Source organism: Pan troglodytes, chromosome 9, assembly GCF_028858775.2.
Source record: "Pan troglodytes isolate AG18354 chromosome 9, NHGRI_mPanTro3-v2.0_pri, whole genome shotgun sequence".
NCBI lineage: Eukaryota > Metazoa > Chordata > Mammalia > Primates > Hominidae > Pan > Pan troglodytes.
This window is the reverse complement of record NC_072407.2, coordinates 94,821,191-94,843,056: the sequence shown is the minus strand read 5'-3', so window position 1 is coordinate 94,843,056 and position 21,866 is coordinate 94,821,191. Positions and strand designations below refer to the sequence as shown.

The 21,866-nt window shown below is 40.7% G+C and overlaps 1 protein-coding gene across 6 annotated transcripts in view; it reads right to left on the bottom strand.

Annotated features, from left to right (window-relative positions):
* The window catches only part of FAT3 (FAT atypical cadherin 3), a 677,141-nt gene that overhangs the window by 178,684 nt on the left and 476,591 nt on the right, over positions 1 to 21,866 (bottom strand). The window lies entirely within an intron of this gene.

Genomic DNA, 21,866 nt, shown 5'->3' with positions numbered 1-21,866 from the left:
AAGTGAGGGTTGTGGTCCCAATGAGCCAAATCTTACTCATCTTTGTCCCCATCACATTGACCACAGAACCTGCATATCTTAGGCTCTGAAAGATAGCTGTAGACGTGAACTAAAATCAATTTTAAGTTAAGAACAATGTAATAGCTAAAGCACAGGAATTAAAGGAAAAAAATCTTGCATAAAACATTTTGAAAAAAATCTTCCATATATGTTCATACATTATCTCACAACACATTCACATTTTTCAGCCATTTGAACACAGTGGTATCAAACTGAGGTCTCTTGTCAGGTGGATGACAAAGCCATTCTGGATAATTCTGACAGTTTAATAACATAATTAACCACCTGATCTGTAGGAGGGTGAGTCATGATGAGCTTCCTGACAGAGCTGTGAGAGGATACAACTGCTCATCTTTGGAAGTACAATGCACACACCCACAATTGTATATATGCCCTTTAGCTGAAGCGCTGAATTAGGACCCCCATTGGAAAGGAAACATGTCTATTTAACAATGGATATTGCTACTTTTCCTAGTCCTCAAAATGCCCTTCTGCATTTGCATCTATTGAGCAAAATAGTTATTGAATATGTTGAAACTGTGCTAGGTACTGGGGACAAAGAAACATGGAGGATTTTTTGACGTGAAGAAGGAAACTAACAGTTGATACAGTTGATATATTACTGTATGCAAGACATTCTGTTAGTCTCTCCACACATGCTTTCTACACAACACATAAAACAACCCGATAAGGTGGTTGCTATTATCTTCATTTTACAACTGAGGATACTGAGACTATCACAGAGTAAGAATTTGCTCTAGATCATTCAGCAAATATATGGCAGAATCTTGATTCAAAACTTGGTCTGCCTGAACCTACACCCAGCCTCTTTCCACCAATATGGCTTAACATCATCCTGCAACAATGGGTTTCTTCCAGCTATGCAAATGTTCTATCAGTTGTTATTCACTGTAACAACATTAAATCTCTACTACAATCATAAAGGGAAACCTCCCTCCTTTTCCCAAATGAATCTCTCTTTAGATTCCATTTCTACATCATAGCAATTAGGCTGGGATGATGTGTTCATCAAAGTGACCCTGGTGAGTGAATTGCCTAATCCTTCATGTCAACCCCAAGTACACATGCAAGTAAAAAGAAAATTAAAATATATGGACCCTAAGTCCAACTCACCTGTGCCAGAAACACTGCAGTTGCCATAGTGATTACTTCAACAGGCAGAGTTAAGAACCTTATGGAAATGAGTAAAACTAAGATATATGCAAATTTTCTGTAAAAGTAAAAAGATAATTTTTGTATATTTTTTTCCAGAAAACTCTTATGGAAGCCTTTTTTTTTTCTGAACTGGAAACTCAAAGCACAAGTCAAGAGTAGATCAGTCCTCAGCTCATATACTGATGGCGAATGAGAAAGAGCTAATTAGGCAGTCAGTTGCTAGCAGGATGACCACCTCACTTCATTTAAAGGGAAGAAACACAAATGAAGCCAACCAAACTTATGATGTCTATACATGCCTGCTACTGAACACCAGCTTCTGACATCCATGAGGAAGAACTATCCTCGTTCCTTCCTTCACTCCTTCCTATTCAATCACCGAGTTTTGCCCATTTATCCAGGTATCTTTTATCTTACTGCTACCACTACCTGCAGTTGGATAGCAATCCCCTCACACCTCGATCTGCCTCCTCTTAACCAGCTGGTCTGATCCCAGACTCCTTCTAACTCCAAAGTCCTCTTTTCCCAGAAAAACTGTCTTTGTATATGACGTTGATCATGCCACCATCCTGCTCAAAAACCTTTTATGGTTCTGTATTTCATCAAGTATCTAGTCGAAACTACTTCAGTTTCCCTCCTCTACTGCTCTCCAATTCCTACTTCCACTGGCAGGTAGGTTACTCCTGTCATAGTCTCCCAAGGGTGCCATATGCATCCCTCTTTATATCTTCTGCTTGAATCATCAGTGTTCTCATCTTTTACGTTGATCTTCTTCTTATCCAAGGCCCAGGTCAAGTCTCCCCTCTTCTGTGAAGTCCTCCCTGATAAGTGAGGCCATTAACTTTATAGCACATACAAGTTGTTTCTCAAAGTTGGGTATAAAATTTTATCATGTGCTGTCCTACAGTTCATAAGTACTTCACCTGTGTTATTCTGGTATCCTCAACTGTGTTAGGGTAACTTTGGGTATAATTATGTTTTATATGCTGGAAGTACGTGTGTGTGTATGTGTGTGTGCATGCACATACATGAGTGTGTTTATGGTTAATTATCAATTGTGGACTGTCAATTAAATCTCACACCAAATATCTGTGTATTCTCATGAGTGATAATTTATATCAATTTAACATTAATTAATTAATTAATTTTTTATTTTTATTTATTTATTTATTTTTTTGAGACAGAGTCTTGCACTGTCACCCAGGCTGCAGTGCAGTGGCGCGATCTTGGCTCACTGCAAGCTCTGCCTCCCGGGTTCACACCATTCTCCTGCCTCAGCCTCCTGAGTAGCTGGGACTACAGGCTCCTGCCACCACACCCAGCTATTTTTTTTTTTTTTTTTTTTAGTGGAGACGGGCTTTCACCGTGTTAGCCAGGATGGTCTCGATCTCCTGACCTCATGATCCGCCTACCTCGGCCTCCCAAAGTGCTGGGATTACAGGTGTGAGCCAACACACCCGGCCAATTTAATTTTAATATTCCCAGAACATTTATTACATTTATGATAACTTTTAGTTTTTTTTTTTTAGAAGTAGGCTAGTTATCCTCATAAGTCCCAAATCCATGTAACAAAAAACAACCCATACCCCATAAACTACTGGAATGTTTTAAAAAGTTAAAGATTCTGTCAGGTAACCCCAACAGTCTTTTCTTTTTAATGAAGCAATAAAATAACCGAGACCAGGGTTTTCAGAACAATCTGGTATTTCCCTTCATGGATCATTCACTCATTCATTCATTCATTCATTCATTCAACTAAATAGTTCCAGGGTGCTTATTAGATGCTAGAAACTGTGTTAGTGCTAAAGATACCATTGATTTTATTGGTATTAAAACTACCTGTAGATAGTTTCTAAAAAGCCAAGAGAAAAATGCAACTTCATAGGAGAAAATACGTGGAAACTGCTAGGTATTCCACAATCTAGTAATAGCTGAATTAGGTTGAGGGACAAACTGTATTGTTCTGATGAAGAGCTTGTTCTAGGACCTTTTGATTTCTTTCCTAATTTCTGCCATGGATCAAAGTTTGATTGAGGTTGGTCAGAACTGTTTAATCATCATATTTTTCAAATTTTTTTTTTCCTTTTTTGTGCTTTGGGGGAATATGATGTGGATGGCTTCCAGGGTAGAGATTAGAAACAACAGTGTACTGAGCCTCATCAGTGTTTTAGTGTGGGAAGTACAGTTTTTCTGCTTTTTAATGAATTCTTGTACAACCTAATGGCTTTGCTCCAAAAATGTGCTACTGGAGTGGAGGATTATCTTACATGGGTCATTGCACTTCCAAGCTTTAAGCCTCAGAATGAGCATTAAATTAAAATTCCCTGCACCTAGTAGGCAGAACATTGTGACACTCAAAAGATGTGAAAGTGCTAAGTGAATTCGGAGCAATATTATCACCACTGCATATTTATTGAGTTCAACAGGGTGCTAAGTACTGTACATACAGATAATACAAGCAGTCTATAAAAAAAAAAAAAAAAAAGAAAAAGAAACTACAGCAGTAGTCTTATAAGAACTCTCTCATTCATCTGCCCTAGGAATAGACACTGTAACTAGACTTGTTAGAGAGAGTCTCCTCTTTTCAAAAGTATCCTCAAGGTTCTTTATGCTTTTATTTGATTTGAAGGTAGTCAATTTTCTACAGTTACCATTTATGAATGTGACCAAGTCTCCCAATTTCAAAATTACCATAAGAATGCTGCAGGCATTAAACTGAAGAAGAACTTCATCCCTTTGCAACAGAAAATTATGAACTGAGTTTTCTGGGAAATCTTAAAGAAATCAGTTGTAAAATATGATATACATACTATTATGTTTTTGATTCAACTGGGAAAATATGCATTTTCAAATTTAATAATATTGGCCTTTTTAACTAGCCTTCAATTTTCTGAAAAATGCAAATTTAAAAGCCAAAAGAATTTAAATAGTTTAGTTTTAAAGAGTGAAAACTATTGAAAGTTAAAGCATGAAGTGAATTTCCTATTTTTAAACAAATCTAGATACAAATAGAGAAAAAATTAAAGTACAGGGTACCCAAGATGTAAGAACCAATATGCATGTGGATGAGCACAAAGAATAACTTTGCATATCCAGAAACTAATTGAGTTTCAGAATCCTGGCTTACTTTATTTAAATGCCAGCCCATCAGGGTTAAGAAAAAAAATTGAGCACTTTAGAGAAAATGGGTTATAAACTGTCATTGTTGAGTTTAGTGTTCTGACAACTTTGAAAGTAACTACAATGTAATTTCCCAAGTTGGTAGCTAAAATAATAGAACATCTGGATGCCATTGAAATGCATGACAATCAAGGAGAGAACAGAAAAGCAGTGAGAACAATGCTTTTCCCTTTGCTTATCATTCTTTGCAGTTTTGAACTCTTACTCCAAACCTCAGTTGTGGTAGTCAAGGGCAACTTCCTTCTCAAAGATTCACGTATGATTTGTAAGATCCCTGGGTCCATCTCTGGGTCTACTTATAGCTTCCAGAAGCTGTATTTTTCACCAACTTGCCTTCTTAATCTCTTATGTCAGACTTTAAGCCTGAACACCTGTGTGAGGTGGTAAGCAGTGTGCAGTGTCTTTTATGTATTGGTCAGAGTGCTGATTTCAAGCTTGTAAGCTGGGGCTGGGCTTTGGAAATGTACACATCTCCAGATAACACCATTTGTTAAGCAACTTCAGCCTCATGCATTCTGTCCTTCCGGGAGCAAGTAACCCTACTGTGGAAAACATAATTAAGTTAAACTGTAGGTGGTTCAGAAATATTTGTGTTACCAACTGGCAACCTTATAGATGGTGCTTTCTGCTACAGTTTCGGAACTGCCCTTGTCATTTGTTAGGCATTTATAGTTACACATTTATGCCTTTGGAAATATCTGGGCAAAAGCCTAGATAGCTAAAGCTCCTCTCAGGTAAGAACTAATTGTAAAGTTGAGTTGAGATTAGTTTTCTCTTTCCTCTGTCTAAACACAATGAAAAGAGAAGGTAAGAATATATATTTTTTCATTTTAATTCAGCTAATATTTACTTAGAGTCTAATAAGTACAAAGTCAGTACCAGGAAGAAAACAAAAACAGTCATTAAGGACCTTGTAATCTATGGTTTCACAACAGACTCATTTTCATGAATTATATATTTCTTTAAAATTTTACTCTCAAAAAGGGATGTTTTATAGAAGCATACTATTTTTCAGGCCCTCCCTCCGTGAAAAGCACATTTCAAGGTTGTCTGAAAGTGGGGTTTCTCTGAGTGCAGAGATGACTTATTCTTGGCATGCACATAAGAGTCTTTCCAGAGTCCCTTTTTCTTAATAGCTCCAAGTTGGAACTGATGGGGGATGTGTGGCGGGAGACAGGGGCTGCTCTTCTTTCTCCTTATTCTACCTGCATCATCTGAAGGGATTTTGCTTTTAAACATGAGAAGGCATATGTGCCCTCTGAGAGACATGTCAAGCCTCAGCTACAGTTTGGTTTGGATCCTTTCCCTCTTTTTACACTACAATTTGTCACCAGTAGAGAATGCAGACAGCTATGCCAAATGCGAATGTCGCTTGCATGCCCACATTTGGCAAATGTTTATCCAGATCTTTAGTTTGGGATTTAAATAATCCATCATCAAGCAGATGATTTCTAAGGTACTATTTAGCTCTGAAATTTTATGATTCTGTGGGATTTATTTGTACTTTTGTGAAAAGGTGCTTACAATATATCATTTTGTCTTCAATGACAAAATGTTGTAAGGTAGAATATCAAACTACACTGGAAGAAAGGAGAGTAGTTGATATTTGTGGGTAACCTGTTTAGATGTCTAAAGTTACATATTTAGGTTACATGTTTAGGTTCTTGATATAATTTTTCAAAGGACATGAATTAATATGCAGTACTCTTTTCCAAATGTTTCAAAGATATTTACATAAACATTTCTTACACTGTATAATTTTTCCTTCAGTAGGTAAATGCTATAAGGTAGAGTATTACAGATCAGCCAAGGGATAGATTTTTGTTCATATTTGCGTGCAATCTGATCAAGTATTGGAAATAATCTGCCAAATTACATTAGATGATGTCCAGAGTCTTTCCTTTAGCTGATCCACAGGCAGAAGTGAAGGCTAGTAAATGGCTTGAAACTGGGCACCAAACCAACACTACAGAAGTATCACTAGGGCCTCCTGGGGGGCTGGGCTATATTCATGCAATATTCTAGAAAAAGTGATAGATGGTTCCTACTTAAGGTCATTGGCAACTCTACCCTAGATTACTATTTAATGAGATCCCATGCAATGGAAAAAAGTAACATATTGAATGTAAATATATTAATATAGAAAAATGTCCATAACAAATAAGCAAGGATATGAAACTATATAAAGTATTTAATAGATTTTTTCACAAATTTTATGCAGGATTATATGAAATATATGTGTATACATATATACATAAATGTAAAAGAAAGTTCTGAAAGATTATTTACCAAAATTTAAAACACAATCATCAATTCATGGAAAAACTATGAATATTATTAAATGTTTTTATTCATTTATCTTTGTCTTCTCTGTTTTTGTTAAATTTTCTTACAATGAACATGTATCATATATGATCATAGTTACATGATTCTCATATTTCTATAATTGGAAATAATTGTATTTTAAAAAATCCTACCATGGGCACTATGTAATTTCTAAAAGAGGAGTTTTGGAATAGGCTTTTTCTCCCTTTCACCTAGGTGTGTACTTGCTTTACACCATGAGAAACTGAGTTCACTCTTCCATACATGTTGATGTCCTTGTGGCATGACAGGAACTTTTAAATGAATTGCTTCTGGAAGCATCATTTTTGAAGACGGGTAAATGGTTTTGTGCATGTATCAAAGCACACATTATGGGTCTGTCACGGCCTTGCACAGAGATATTTGTAATTCTTCATTCAGAGGTGAAGCAAGCATGCCCTGGCTACTGCTGATAGAGACAGAACAACACCTTCTGTTGTAAAAAATGCTAAATAAAAAATCCCATTCTGTTCTGGCTGATACCAAACAAGCGCATCTCTAATTCCTGCATACCTCAAGAGTCTGTCTGCTGCGGTTATGTCTCCCTGCCAACAAGGCTGTAATATTGCTTTAAATTTGACTGCAGCCTTTCTGACTTTTTCACCTAATGAGAAGGGGTTCTTAGGCCTTGGAGGGCAAAGATGGGACATGCAAAGTTGAGACTTTGCCAAAGTTATTTGCAGTGACAAGAAGAATGCCATATACCATGAAGAGAAAATCTCAGTCATTTGGTATCCTATGGGATCAAAATTTGCTTTCATAGCCTTCAATTCAAAAACAAAGCAAGAACAAATTAAGCCTCTCTCAATATGGGGAAAGTCAGAACACTGGATCGGTCAGTCTACTTTGTGGTACTGGTTGCTTAGTTTAAAGTGCTTTGTCTTTGTGAAGCTTCTTAAGAGGGCTACTAATGAGTACTTATACATTTTTTAAAATATTAACATTTTTCTATTTTTTTTGAAAGTAGACACCTATAAGTAGATTTTATTTCAATTACATAATAGCAAGGTATACGTTAGCCTGGAGCTTAGCCCTACATCTAATTTTAAGACTTATCAGCATCTTTAAAACTCTAGAGTGGCATGCCAGGAATTATAATGGGTACCTCATGAAAAATCTAAGATCTTTCTTCTGAATTATGTATTTATGATCTCCCGAGGATGATCGGAGGTAATGTGATTTAGGAACTGCTTTTAGGCTCCAAACAGGAGCTGGGGTTGGCAAGCCACCTCAGTACAGACTGGGATGCCGTAGGAGAAAGCCCTTCCCTGTTCTGCATATCAGCTGGCACCCCAAGGGCTCCTCAAACTTCCCACCTAGGTGCCTCCTCTGTGTGCTTAGTGTATATTTTGTGGATCTCTGGACAGTACATATCACTATATCCTGCAAAGCATGGATTACCTGGGTTGTGGATTACCTGGAGCCCTAAACTTCCACTCAGCCAACATTCATCAAGTGCCTATTACATCCCTGGCATTGTTTTAGGTGCTGGGGTACAAAGCGGAGTAATCTGACCCTTCCTCCTATGGGTGACCTTCACTAAAGGTAGGGCCAGGAAGACAGAGGATTAGAAATCTCAGTGGAGCTCATCTTGCAGCTTGCTAATGAAGCTAAGAATAGCCTAAAGGAGAGGCGGAGTTTGAAACTACCCAGGGCAATGATTTTCAAATGATGATATCTGCTGCTGAATATTAACCATGCTGTGGGCTACCTCCATCGAACATCTCCTACACAGTCACATCCAGTTTCGTATTTCTACACGATTGAGGTTTTGACATCTGAATGAAACATAAAAAAATTCCCATTAGATGTCTAAATGTTAAACACATTGACTGCATTAACAAATAAACACAATTTAAGACCTTAAAGGGGTTATGATTCCGGGAGAAAGCTTAGGGGTTAGTGATAAGGCTGCATAGGCCTGAACATGGCTGGCCTGGGGAAATTAGTTATTTGTCCCATCCTAGTCGTAAGACTAATTTATGGAGCTCCTGGATGCTTGGAAATGCTACTGCTCTATTATTGGAGCTTGGGTGCCTCGGTCTACCTATTGGATACTGGTTTAGAAAGCCAGAGAGAAAGACTGTGGATCCAATAGTAGAGATCTAATGACCTTCATCATAGCAATGCCAGACCCACGGTTGACTCATTAGCCTGTCTTAGGAGAATAAGCTATTGCAACTTACATGTTTACAGCTTATTTAAGTGGATGGTGGCCAGCGGAAGCTGATAAATCTCTAAGCTTTTGGGATTTTCTTCAGAAAAGGGCCAAAAAAATTAACATATTTTTGAGTGCATACCATGTGCCAGGAACTTCTGTAGGCTCATTCATAGATGCTATCTTATTAAAGTATCATAAGTATATTCAACAACTATGAACCAAACTATAAATACAATGCATAATACAAGGCCTTAAGTGTTCTGAATTTTGTCACAAGATGACTGCTTCAGGAATCACATGGAAAATTTTAAAGCTTCTAATTATAATAGCTAACATATTAAACACTTAACATGTGCAATGCATGTGCAATGTAAATATCCTCACCAAATCTTATAAAGGTATTATTATTGTCCCAATTTTATAGGTAAAGAGACGGAGGTTTAGATTAAGTAATTTGGCTCTAGGTCACACAGCTAGTGAGTTACTATGTCTGTCTCCATATCTTGTGCATTAACCATCTCTATCTACATTTATAATATATTAGTTTGATATAAATGTAAAGGGATGATCACAATTAGGACAGTGTCTTATAAGAGATTTTTTTTCACTGTTTGATTGAATAATTGTGTAACATCCTTACAGTTCTACACTCCCCAAAATTAAACAACCAAACTTATTATAGGTTTTCCCAATTTTGAAGGCTGGCATTGTTCCAAGATTCTACACTATTTTCCTTGGCTCTGACGTGCAGGGCTCTCCTGACTTATTTTCATGACAATGTTCTGCATCCTTACGCTGACAACTCTCTTGGTATTTCAGTAAACCAGTATTGCCACAAAATAGATGAGGTTGGTAGCCCCCAGTTTGCCACAAAAGCAAGGCACTTGAAAGGTCTTGAAACAACAGCTCATTTGAACAAAGCTGTCTGCTGCAGGCAGGAAGCATGCCAAAGTAGTTTTTCCTGATTATTAATAGAAGCACTTGAGTTGAATTCCATATTTTAAACTTGCTGTCATTACATTTTAAATTTTCCCACAGACAGATTTGAAGTCCTCAACTGGGTCAAACACATCTGACATTAGGCATGAGCTTCAGTGGTTTCTGAAGGCCTCGATAAAATTAGACTGGACAGATCATTCTGTAGCTCAGAGAGTGTGTGCCATAAAATAAACTAGGAAAGCAACACAAAGGAAAGAAGGAAAAGGAGCTATGGAAGTAAAGGGCAGAGAGTCAATTTACCATCATTGCACTACGGGGAAGAAGCCAGTCTGGGCTCCTAGGATGGGGGATTCACAGTCAGGAGTTCTCATGATTGTTCAGAGCCATGCAGGAAACTCCCAACCTCTTCTCTAAGAAGGTAGAAGCCAGTTGTGCAATACCAACCCTTCAGGGTAATAGGCTCCCTCCCACCAACCCCCAGAACTCAGCCAGAGGTTGAGGCTATTACAGCTGCTTGGCTCAGAAGACTAAAAGGAAGCAGCAACATAGCACCACGTTCCCATTCACAAGTGAAAACAAAGCAGAGTCTCAGCTCCCTAAGGCCTGTGTGCACAGCTCAACAAGCTGTGACCTGCCCAAAGCAATTATCTGCCTGTGCACCATGGGTGAGCGGAGCAGTCAAAACTGGCTCATTTCCATTGCCAGGCGGAGCCACTGGGTGGAAGGACCTCCCTAGATCCAAGTGAACTGGTTTCATCTACCGCTGCTCTACTAATTAGTGTTCAGGTTTAAGGAGAAACAAAACAAACACAACCTTTCACAAACAGGTAAATTAGAGGTGGCTATTTATGGAATCAAAGACTTATTCCAGACCAGTCTCCCAATATATATAAGTGTTTGCCTGCAGCTTATTAATGAGTAGGTCAACCAGGAGCACAGAAAAGCAAAGTTAAAAAGTGAAGAGCTACTGCCAGATGAGATGCTCACACAACTTGAGGTACCCCAAAGATCCACAGCACCCTTCCGTTCCTTGGCTCAGATAGAAATGCCTGTGCAGACAATGTTCAGCTGAGATCCCAACCAAGTCTTCATATGTGGTAATTTCCAATGTCAACAGAGTCTCTTAAGACTCAGCCATAGGCTCATTTCTCATTTATTTTTATAGGCACATTTTAAAAGATGGGTACATTTTTAAAGACATGAGGTGAAGGGAAGATAAGAAACTAATTACATCCCACAAAATATGTGAATTACTTACTTCATTCTGAGAGGATTACAAATTATGAGGCAAGTTAGAAGTCTTCCTTTCTATCAAATGTTGCAAAAAGGGGTTCGTTGGCTGACAGTGTTTAAAAAAAAATGATGGAGTTGTCAACATGTAATATAGAGAGATGTGGAATGTAAATGTGATTTTTTTTGGGGGAAACAAATTAAGACTTCCTGCTGATACTGGGCCTACCTGCTTCCACACCTGCTGCTGGCTGTGCCTCTTTAGAAGAAGGGGCAGGTAGAATCCACTGTTCCTCCCCGTCCACATCCCCACCACTCCCACACATGCTGCTCCTCTGAATTACTGACCTACCCAGACCCATGGCATCTTGTAATCTCTGTTTTGAATGTACTAGCTCTGAGAATTAATATTTGCTCTGAAAGGTTTGTTTTTCTGCATCAGATTCAATATTTACTCTTCAGATAATAGGGAAATTTAAGTGGTACATCTGCAATTTATACTGGTGGGAAGATCTCAGAAAGGATTATTCTTAAGGGCCCATACTAACCTGGACAGTTCTGTAAAATTAGGAATAGTAAACCTCACTCCCATCTTATAAGCATGCCACCATTACTACCACCACCACCATTAACACCATCTCCACCATCACAGTCGTCACTACCACCCTCATCTCCATCATCACCACTGCCACCACTATAGTCACAACTGTCATCTCCTCCACCACCACCACCATCACCATCACTGCCACCACCATCACCATCACAACTACCACACCACAATCACCACCATCACACCACCACCATCAAACCACCACCATCACCACCACCATCACACCACCACCACCATCACACCACCACCATCACTACCACCATCACACCACCACCATCACCACCACCATCACACCACCACCAACACCACCACCATCACACCACCACCATCACCACCACCATCACACCATCACAGCACCATCACCCACCACCATCACACCACCACCATCACACCACCATCACACCACCACCAACACCACCACGATCACACCACCATCACACCACCACGATCACCACACCATCACACCACCATCACACCACCACCAACACCACCACCAACACCACCATCACACCACCACGATCACCACACCATCACACCACCACCATCACACCATCACACCACCATCACACCACCATCACACCACCACCATCACACCATCACACCACCACGATCACCACACCATCACACCACCACCATCACACCACCATCACACCACCACCATCACACCACCATCATCACACCAACACCACCATCACACCACCACCATTACACCACCATCACACCACCACCAACACAACCACCATCACAGCACCATCACACCACCACCATCACACCACCATCACCACCACCAACACACCATCATCACACCACCACCATCACCACCATCACACCACCACCACCACTATCACACCACCACCATCACACCACCACCATCACCACCACCATCACACCACCACCATCACCACCATCACACCACCATCATCACACCATCACACCACCATGATCACCACACCATCACATCACCAGCATCACACCATCACACCATCACACTACCACCATCACACCACCACCACCACCACCATCACACCATGATCACCACACCATCACACCATCACCATCACACCATCACACCACCACCATCACACCACCACCAACGCCATCACAGCACCACCATCACACCATCACACCACCATCACACCACCAACACCACCATCACACCACCACCATCACACCACCACCAACATAACCACCATCACACCACCATCACCACCACCACCATCACACCACCACCACCACCACCACCATCACACCACCACCATCACCACCACCATCACAACACCACCACCACAAACACCATCACACCACCACCATCACACCACCACCATCACACCACCATCACACGACCATGATCACCACACCATCACACCACCACCATCACACCACCACCATCACGACCACCATCACACCACCATCACACCACCATCACACCACCACCATCACACCACCAACACACCATCACCACCATCACACCACCACCATCACCACCACCATCACACCGCCATCACACCACCACCATCACCACCACCATCACACCACCATCACCATCACACCACCACCATCACCACCACCACCATCACCACCATCACACCACCACCATCACCACCACCACCATCACGTCACCATCACACCACCACCAACACACCACCACCACCACCATCACACCACCACCAACACACCACCACCTTCACCACCATCACATCACCATCACCACCACCATAACCACCACCACCATCACCACCACCATCACAGCACCACCCACCATCACCACCACCACCATCACACCACCGACATCACCCACCATCACCACCACCTTCACCACCACCATCACACCACCACCATCACACCACCACCACCACCATCACACCACATCACACCACCACCATCACCATCACCATCACCATCACACCACCATCGCACCACCATCACACCACCACCACCACCATCACCACCACCACCATCACACCACCACCATCACCCACCATCACCACCACCATCACACCACCACCATCACACCACCACCACCACCATCACACCACCACATCACACCACCACCATCACCATCACACCACCATCGCACCACCACCATCACCACCACCACCACCATCACACCATCACACCACCACCAACACCACTATCACACCACCACCATCACCACCACCACCATCACACCACTATCATACCACCACCACCATCACACCACCATCACACCACCACCATCACCACCACCACCACTACCACCATCACCACCACCACCATCACCACCACCACCAACACCAACACCATCACACTACCATCATCACCACCACCATCACACCATCACCATCACCACCACCATCACACGACCACCATCACCACTCCTTGTTTAGCTAGACTTGGAATGTCAATGGCCATCCCTAACTAGCCTACTAAAACCTTTTGGGGGGATTATTTAAGAATGACATGAATTTAAAAAAATCTGCTTAGGAGGGGTTTGTTCCTGGGCAAGAAGCATTCTTGTAGGTAAAACACTGGGATTTCTGAGAAAGGTACGCTGGCAACACTCACTGAGAAGAATGGAGGAAGGAGGCACTCAGGAAGCTAGAAACTTGAAGGCAGGGAAGGAGTTAGGAACCCATGTATGCCACAAGAGGGCCTTCTGTGGAGAGTTTTAACTTGGAGGATAATTGTCCCTTGGAATATGGAGCATGAAGCACGGGAACCCTCAAATTTAGACAGAGGTTTTTCTACTGTATTGTAGTTGCTGCAGTCCCTAATAAAGTCTGATGCATGTGCATAGCCTTGTGAGGTGGTGGTGTGAGGAGGGGCAGGGACAGGCCAGTTGATGAAATCTGGCTGCTTACTGGTCTCCTAGGGCTGCATAACCGAGGAACATAGACTAAAGTGCCTGAAATGACAGAAATTTGTTTTTTCACAGTTCTGGAGGCTAGGAATCTGAGAAGGTAATGACAGGGCTTGGTTTCTTACAACACCTCTCTCCTTGGCTTGTACAGACAGCTATCTTCTCCCTCTCTCTTCAAATGGCCTTCCCTCTGTACATATCTGTGTCCAAATTTCCTCTTCTTATAAGGACATTAGTCAGCCATATTGGATTAGGGCTCTTCCCAGTGACCTCATTTTAATTTAATGACCTCTTTAAAGACTCTTCTTTCCAAATCCAGTCACATTCTGAGTTACTGGAGGTTAGGATTTTAACACATGGATTTTGGTGGTGGGAGGTGGTGCACAATTCAGCCCATAATACGTGCTTTGCAGTTACTCCTCTGCTGAGTCCAAGCTGGTACCCACCATGTGGACACAGCATCCTCTCAGATGGGCTTGGTCTTGGAGCTCAGGGCACGGCCCAGCAGCAGAGTGAGCCTTGTCCAGAGCTGGGTGGATGGGGCAGGCCAGAGTATTGGGCTCTGAGGATTAGCTGAGGGGGTGGTGGATGGACAACCAGAGTATAAGAGAAAACCTGCTCTTCAGATGCATAGAGACTGATCCTTGAGGCTGGGTTAACTTGACACCTGGGTCAATCCATTATTACAAAATGAGAGCGAGAAAAGATGATTCAATTTGCCACATTTCAATAAGCTGATGGATATTGGTAGCCATATTTGTTCCATAAAGAGAGAAAGACCTATCCTGGGTACTGCCATGAAGTAGTTGTATGACCTTGGATCACTCTCCTCTTTTCTAGGTCTCAGTTTCTGTATCTATATAACGTGAGAGCACAGTTAGGAATATACGAATTAATAACAGTTTCTTGATGCCAAGACAGCAGCTAATGAAAGTAGCTCCCTACTTGATCTGCAGTTTAGTACTCTAGGAGACCTTACTGTGAAAGTCAAAGGAAAAAATGTCCAGTGGGAAAAACACACTAATTCTAAGAAGAAAACCTTAGTACTTGGCCCAATGCCAGGCCTTGAACAGTCATTCGATAAAGCTTTTATGAAAGGAAGTAAAAACAGAAAGAGTGCATATCTATTAACTATCGAGGTTGATACAATAAGAATAAGAATGTGAACAAATGAGAGAATGGAAGGAATGAGTGGAAAGAGGTCGGCAGCTGTGTCACAGGGCATTAATTGTGTGTGGTGCCTCCTGGGAGCTCTGGAGCACAGAAGGTGTCATCAACTCTCCTTCTGACGCTGATGCCTGCTCCATGCTGCTATTTTTATGCACAGACATACCATTTTTTGAGGGCCCATGGATACTTCCTGTAGAGTTCTCTGAGGGTGGCAGAAAGAGATGCCTAAGAAGAGAAACTTCCATTTTTCTTGAAGTTAAATTATGAAACTGTGGACTGTTTAATGGGTTGAAATGAGCCTGCAGTTCTTCTCTACCAGAAATTATCATCATTTTAAAAGCAGATGCTTTACCAAAGAAAGAAGCTGTTAAGGGTGTGCTCTCAGCAAAGAAATCAATTTGCATCCTAAGGCAAGAGAAAATGTTATAAAAACTTAATAAAGAACAATATTTTTTCCCTCAGAAAATAAAACTATAAAAAGGGATGAGAACTTCAGACAGGAAGAAAAAATATTCACATGAGTTGTATGTTACAGAGGACAATGGATGAGTTTGTTAAAAAAGACAGATACTAAATAATATACATTCCTATGGATCTAGTCTATTCCTCTGTAATCTGTTATTCATACTGACTTCACTATTACATTTAACCACATTCTCTGGGCTGTTCCAAATTCTATGCATACATACGACATAATTGCTCATCCACTGTCTTTACACTGGTTACTGGGCCTTGTCATCTTCTTTTTAATTTTTTTTTTGATTTGCAAATAAAAACACTCTCTGTGTTCTCTTTGGGAGACTTTTATCAGAACCATCCCCATCCAGCCCTGAACACAGAAGCATTTCAAGATCAAAAGGGAGGCAAATAATACTCTTCAGCAAGCGAGATAAAGATTCACACATAATTAAGCCAGGACTATAGGATTATTTAAGTAGATGTATCTTTCAAGAATAATCGAAGTGCTATAAGCTTTTCAAACTGCTGGAGCCAGTCCAGGAAAAGAAAGGGAACTGGCAGTGTGTTTGTGGAGGACAAGGGGAGGAGGAAGGAGATGGAAAAGAGGGAAAGGGCAAGCAATAGGTGACCAGCATCTCTGTGTGCCAGGCCTTCCATGCAGTTTATCTGTGAGGCAAGTTTATTAACCCCATTTTCCAGATGAAGAAAAGGAGGATCAAAGTTAATTTAACTTGGCAACGCTCATGCAGATGAAAAGAAGCCGAGCATGCCTTCTTCCTGTCTCTACGTCCATGCTCTGTCTTGCATGTTAATTCTCTCCCCTTCAAGGTCTCATTGAGGAGTGAAATAACGTCTCTTAATGTAAGCATTCATTCACACACTTATTAAGCGTCCCTTGTTTCCTGAGTGCCAAACAGATGCTTGTATACAGAGATGACTAAGACATTCCATGCTGACCACGGCTACCATTCACGGAACATGTACTGTCTAACAGACAGCGTCCTGAGCATGCTTCACCTGTCATTTAATCTACTCTTTATACCAACCCTATGGTAGGAATTGTTATCCCCACTTTACAGATGAGAGAAAGGGGATCCAGAGAGGTTCAATAGCCCATCTAAGCTCTGTGAACAGTACCAAAATACAATCACAGGCATACCTGAATTTAACATCTGAGCTTTCCCACACTACCTTAATTCACTGTCTTGATAAATCAAGTTGCATGCCCACAGGGAGCTTAAACATCTCATAGGTAAAAAACAAGGAAAGAAAACCAAAAACACCCACCCAAAACAACAAAAAAACACAATCCATACAAGTGATTATATAATAAGACAGAGTTAGTGCATTTATTTCCTGTTTCACAGCTGCCTTCTCTGATAATGAAGTAATCAGAGCTAAAGTCACAACCAAAAAACTAAAACGTTAATTCACTGTTTCATTTACGTGTCCATTATCAACTCTTGGCATCTGTATGCTGGAATTAGTCTTCTATCTCCACTATAATCATAACTGGGTATCAAGGAAGGTATACGACTTTGAACAAATGAGCTAAAAATTCTACATTTTTGCATTTTATGGTAGGAAGAGATGATCAGGCCAATATTTTCACATAACAGACTTCCAAACCAGGCAAGAGTTAACACTTAGAATTCACTGAAGAAGTATAAGCTGTACTTGTGAATTTGCCTACAGTTCTTTGCTGCTCTTGTTGCTTTAGCAAGTCTTTGGATTCTGATAATGACAACCCTCCTTTTATAGTAACAGATTTTAGGCAAATGCTCTACAGACTGAAAAACCCTTGCAGCCCATACACCATCAAGCTAAATATCTTAAACCAATGTATAGATGGAGTGTCAGCAGTATACAACTAAAGTGCTTTCTACCATGGGAATAGCAAACTACCAAGAAATCATTAATGTCCTCCTGGTTATCTATTCGCAGTGTACCTGCCAGGTCAGCTTCGAAATGGGTCCTTTCAAGAAGAGTCAATTTTATTTTATTGGGAAGGACAGATATGAAATAGAGCCAGAAGGTTAATATGAGTTTAAGAGGAGCATAAGGTTATCTCGGCAATTAAACACTCTCCAGGAGGTTAATTACCCACACCTAGGCCTTACAAGTCACAAAATATATCAGCAGTTTCAAAATTTTGTGTATAACAGACAACTCTATTCTACATTCTCAGTGATACCATTTCACTTATTTTTTGCAGGACTAAGTTAAAGTAACGTTCCTTCTATGGTCTATTTAGGGAAAAAAAAGAAATGTTCAAACTCCTGCAGCAATGTCATATAGAAGAAAAAATGTGGCCAAAATTGTACAATTTTAGGGAGTGAGAGTAAGACAGTGTGCATAAGAGAGAGAAAAAGAGAGAGAGGACAAAGAGAGAGAGAGATTGAGATTGAACTGGTTTCTGAAAGCCTTAGCAGATTTATTAAATGAAATGGTGTGTGTGGCGAGCTTGGGAGCTGGATAGGGCAACGAGGTTGCTGGAGGGCAAGTTGGTATGATTCTGATTACCTGTGGTTTAAAAATCTTCACTCTAAAGATCACAGAAAAGCCAGTGTGCTGTTGCTAGCTGAAATCATGATAGGATTTGTGTTAGACCTACTTGATCCACTGCCCTTACCCTCATTCAAACCACCCTCATCTCTCACCTGGATCTCTATAGAAGCTTTCCACATTTCCCTGCTGCCACTGGTCACCCTCAGCCCCCACCCCAAGCCTGTCTCTGACCAGCAGGGCAGCTGGCCATCACTTATGATGGCAGTCACATCATGTCACCCCTGCTTAAAGGCTTTCCACTGCACTCAGGAAAAATTCAAAATCCTTACCATAGTCCCCTCTGTTTGCCTTTCCAATCTGCTTTCCTATAACCTCCGCTCCCATCCCCACTCTGCCTTTACACTCTTCATCACAGTGGTCTTGATTCTATTTCTTGAACAGAATCTTAGCATCATGTCATCAAATGCCATGGCAAACAAGTCTACTAGTCTACTGAATGTTGCCTGTCACCCCCCGCTTTCAGGCACTATCATGGAACTTTCTTTTAGTGGCTTCAGAGAGCTTCTTTCTGAAGTTACAGCATTTATTCATTTCCATGTGCTTCCCCATCCTTCCTGCTCACTTTGTGTCCCCAGGACTTAGGGCAGTCCCTGGTACACCAGGTGAGTCCAGGGCTTGCTACCTGGGGCTCCTTCTGCATTTCAGTGGTCTGGAGCTTCTACCTTTCCTGGAGTGGGGAGGTGCTGTTAAATCTTTAGAAAGCTTCTGATATTATGTCATCATGTGATAATACTTAAAACCACAACAATCAACAATGATAACCACACTTTACTAAGCACCTACTTAGCACCACTGGACTGGATGTTTTACATGTATTTTATAGTTTAATCTCCCAACAACCCTATAAAGTTGTTAATTGCTATGCTGTCCTACTTCCCTCTGCAGATGATACCAGATACAAGTTGAATATCCCTAATGTGAAAACCCAAATTCCAAAATGCTCAAAAATCTGAAACTTCTTGAGTGCCAACATGATGCTCGAAGGAAATGTTGAATGGAACATTTTGAATTTTGGATTTTTGAATTAGGGATGCTCAACTAAGAATACCGAAAATATTCCAAAATACTAAACATTTCGAATCCCAAGCATTTAAAAATTTTTTTTTATAACAATGCATAATAGATGTACATAGTTTCAAGGTACATGTGATAATTTAATACATTCATGTACTTGTAAAGGTCAAATCAGTGTACTTGGGTTATCTATCATCTTAAACATTTGTTACTTCTTTATGCTAGAACCATTCTAATTCTTCTAGCTATTTTGAAATATGCAATATATTATTATAAACTCTAGTCACCCTAATGATCTATTTAATACTGAGTCTTATGTCTTGTATCACACCATATGTTTGTACTAATTTATTAACTTCTCTTCATACTTCCCACCCCATCCCAAGCATTTTGGATAAGGGGAGACTCAACTTGTACTAATCAATGATATTCTAGACCCCAATCTGTGTTAGTCCAAGGTACTAAAACATTACTCAGTATTTATGTAAGTCTGTAGAAGATGTGAATCCATTCAGGGTTCTTTGGGGAGTGAATTCAAATGCTTGGAAAATACTCTTCCTCTTTGCTCTGCTATAGATCTGTCCTGTGACAGTCACACTGCACCACAAACCTCCTGATGACAGAGACGACCTTGCAAGGGACCGGGCCATAAGTGATCTCAGCCAGACTCCTCAGATAATGAGACACCCTTCCTGCTTCCTTCTGGGAAGTAATGGGTTCAACTATCTAAGAACACAGCCTTTCCAGGTGTCCTGCACTGTCTTCTGGAAAGGAAAGAAGCCCATGAATATAATATAAGGTCTTATTTTTCTGGCAAATGTATTTAAGTTCTGGACCAGGTAGGTACTGCATCCTGTTAAAAGGATTTTGAAAAAAGAATTACTATAATTATTTTTTTTGGCAGCCTGGAGCCTTTTATCTTTATGAGATGATAGGAATGTTTTAAAAGGATTATCATAGTATTGTATGATGATGATAATAATAATAATAATCCTTTATTATATCCAATGCTTTAAGAGTTTTAAAAATACGTTGATACAAAACAGAAGGTTTGATCCTAAGAGTGATCTTTTGAGGTATAAAGGATTGTAATTGTTTGCCAAATTTCATAGTAGGGGAAACTAAGGTTCAAGGCAATTAAATAGCTTCAAGCTATTCACAGCAGGGCAGCTTCAAGACCCAGGTAGCCTGATTCCTAGTCCGGTGTTCTTTAAATAAATCATGACTGGTGAGCTAATTTAAAGGAGTAGACCAGAAGAGATTCTATCATCAGATTTGAAAGGTGTGTTTGTGTGCATGTGCACGTGTGTGTGTGTGTGTATGTGTGTTTGTGTATGTGTTAGGAGGGGTAGTGGATTCCAGAAAGTGATTCTTAGGAACTAAAAGATTATTTTAGAAGCATAGACACATTATAAAACCTTAACAGAGCCTTGAGTTCTAAGCATCGTCATCTGTTTCATATCACACAGTCACAATTAAATCACGGTGTCATACAAACTACCCAGGCTTCAAGCTTCCCAATAAAGACACTCGATGCTTAAAGAAAGAATGTTCTGCAAAGCTCTTTCATATTTATTTTCTCATCTCATAGCTTTTTATTCTCTCTCCAGAAATAACACTTTTAGAGTTGATTTTGCTGCAGTTTCTGTCTTAATGAATTAAAGGAGTCCATTTTATGGTTTCAGCAATAGTCATCTCTGGCAGTGACTCAACCAGCAGCTTTCTTTTTCTCAACTCTCTCCCCACGAAAAGAAAAGAGGAAAGCAAAGCTTCCTCATAAATGGTACACTGACGCTCTTTCTCTTTTTACATCTGTGGCCCCAGTGGCTCACAGGGCTCTGCTCCTGAACTTTCTTTTCTGATTATTGACACGAGGGCCTGAAGTCAAGGCAGAGACGGTGATACACCATTGCCTTCAGCAAAAGGCAAAGGCTGCCCTGCCACCCTGGCTCAGCACACAGGAGCATGTTGAGAAGAAGACACTAGAAATCCCTAAATTCAGAACATAGCGGCCCAAGAGAAATATCTTCACTTTGATACCCACTGTTCAAATATATTGAAGGTGTAGTTTATGTTGAAGGTTAAAGAAGTTTAGT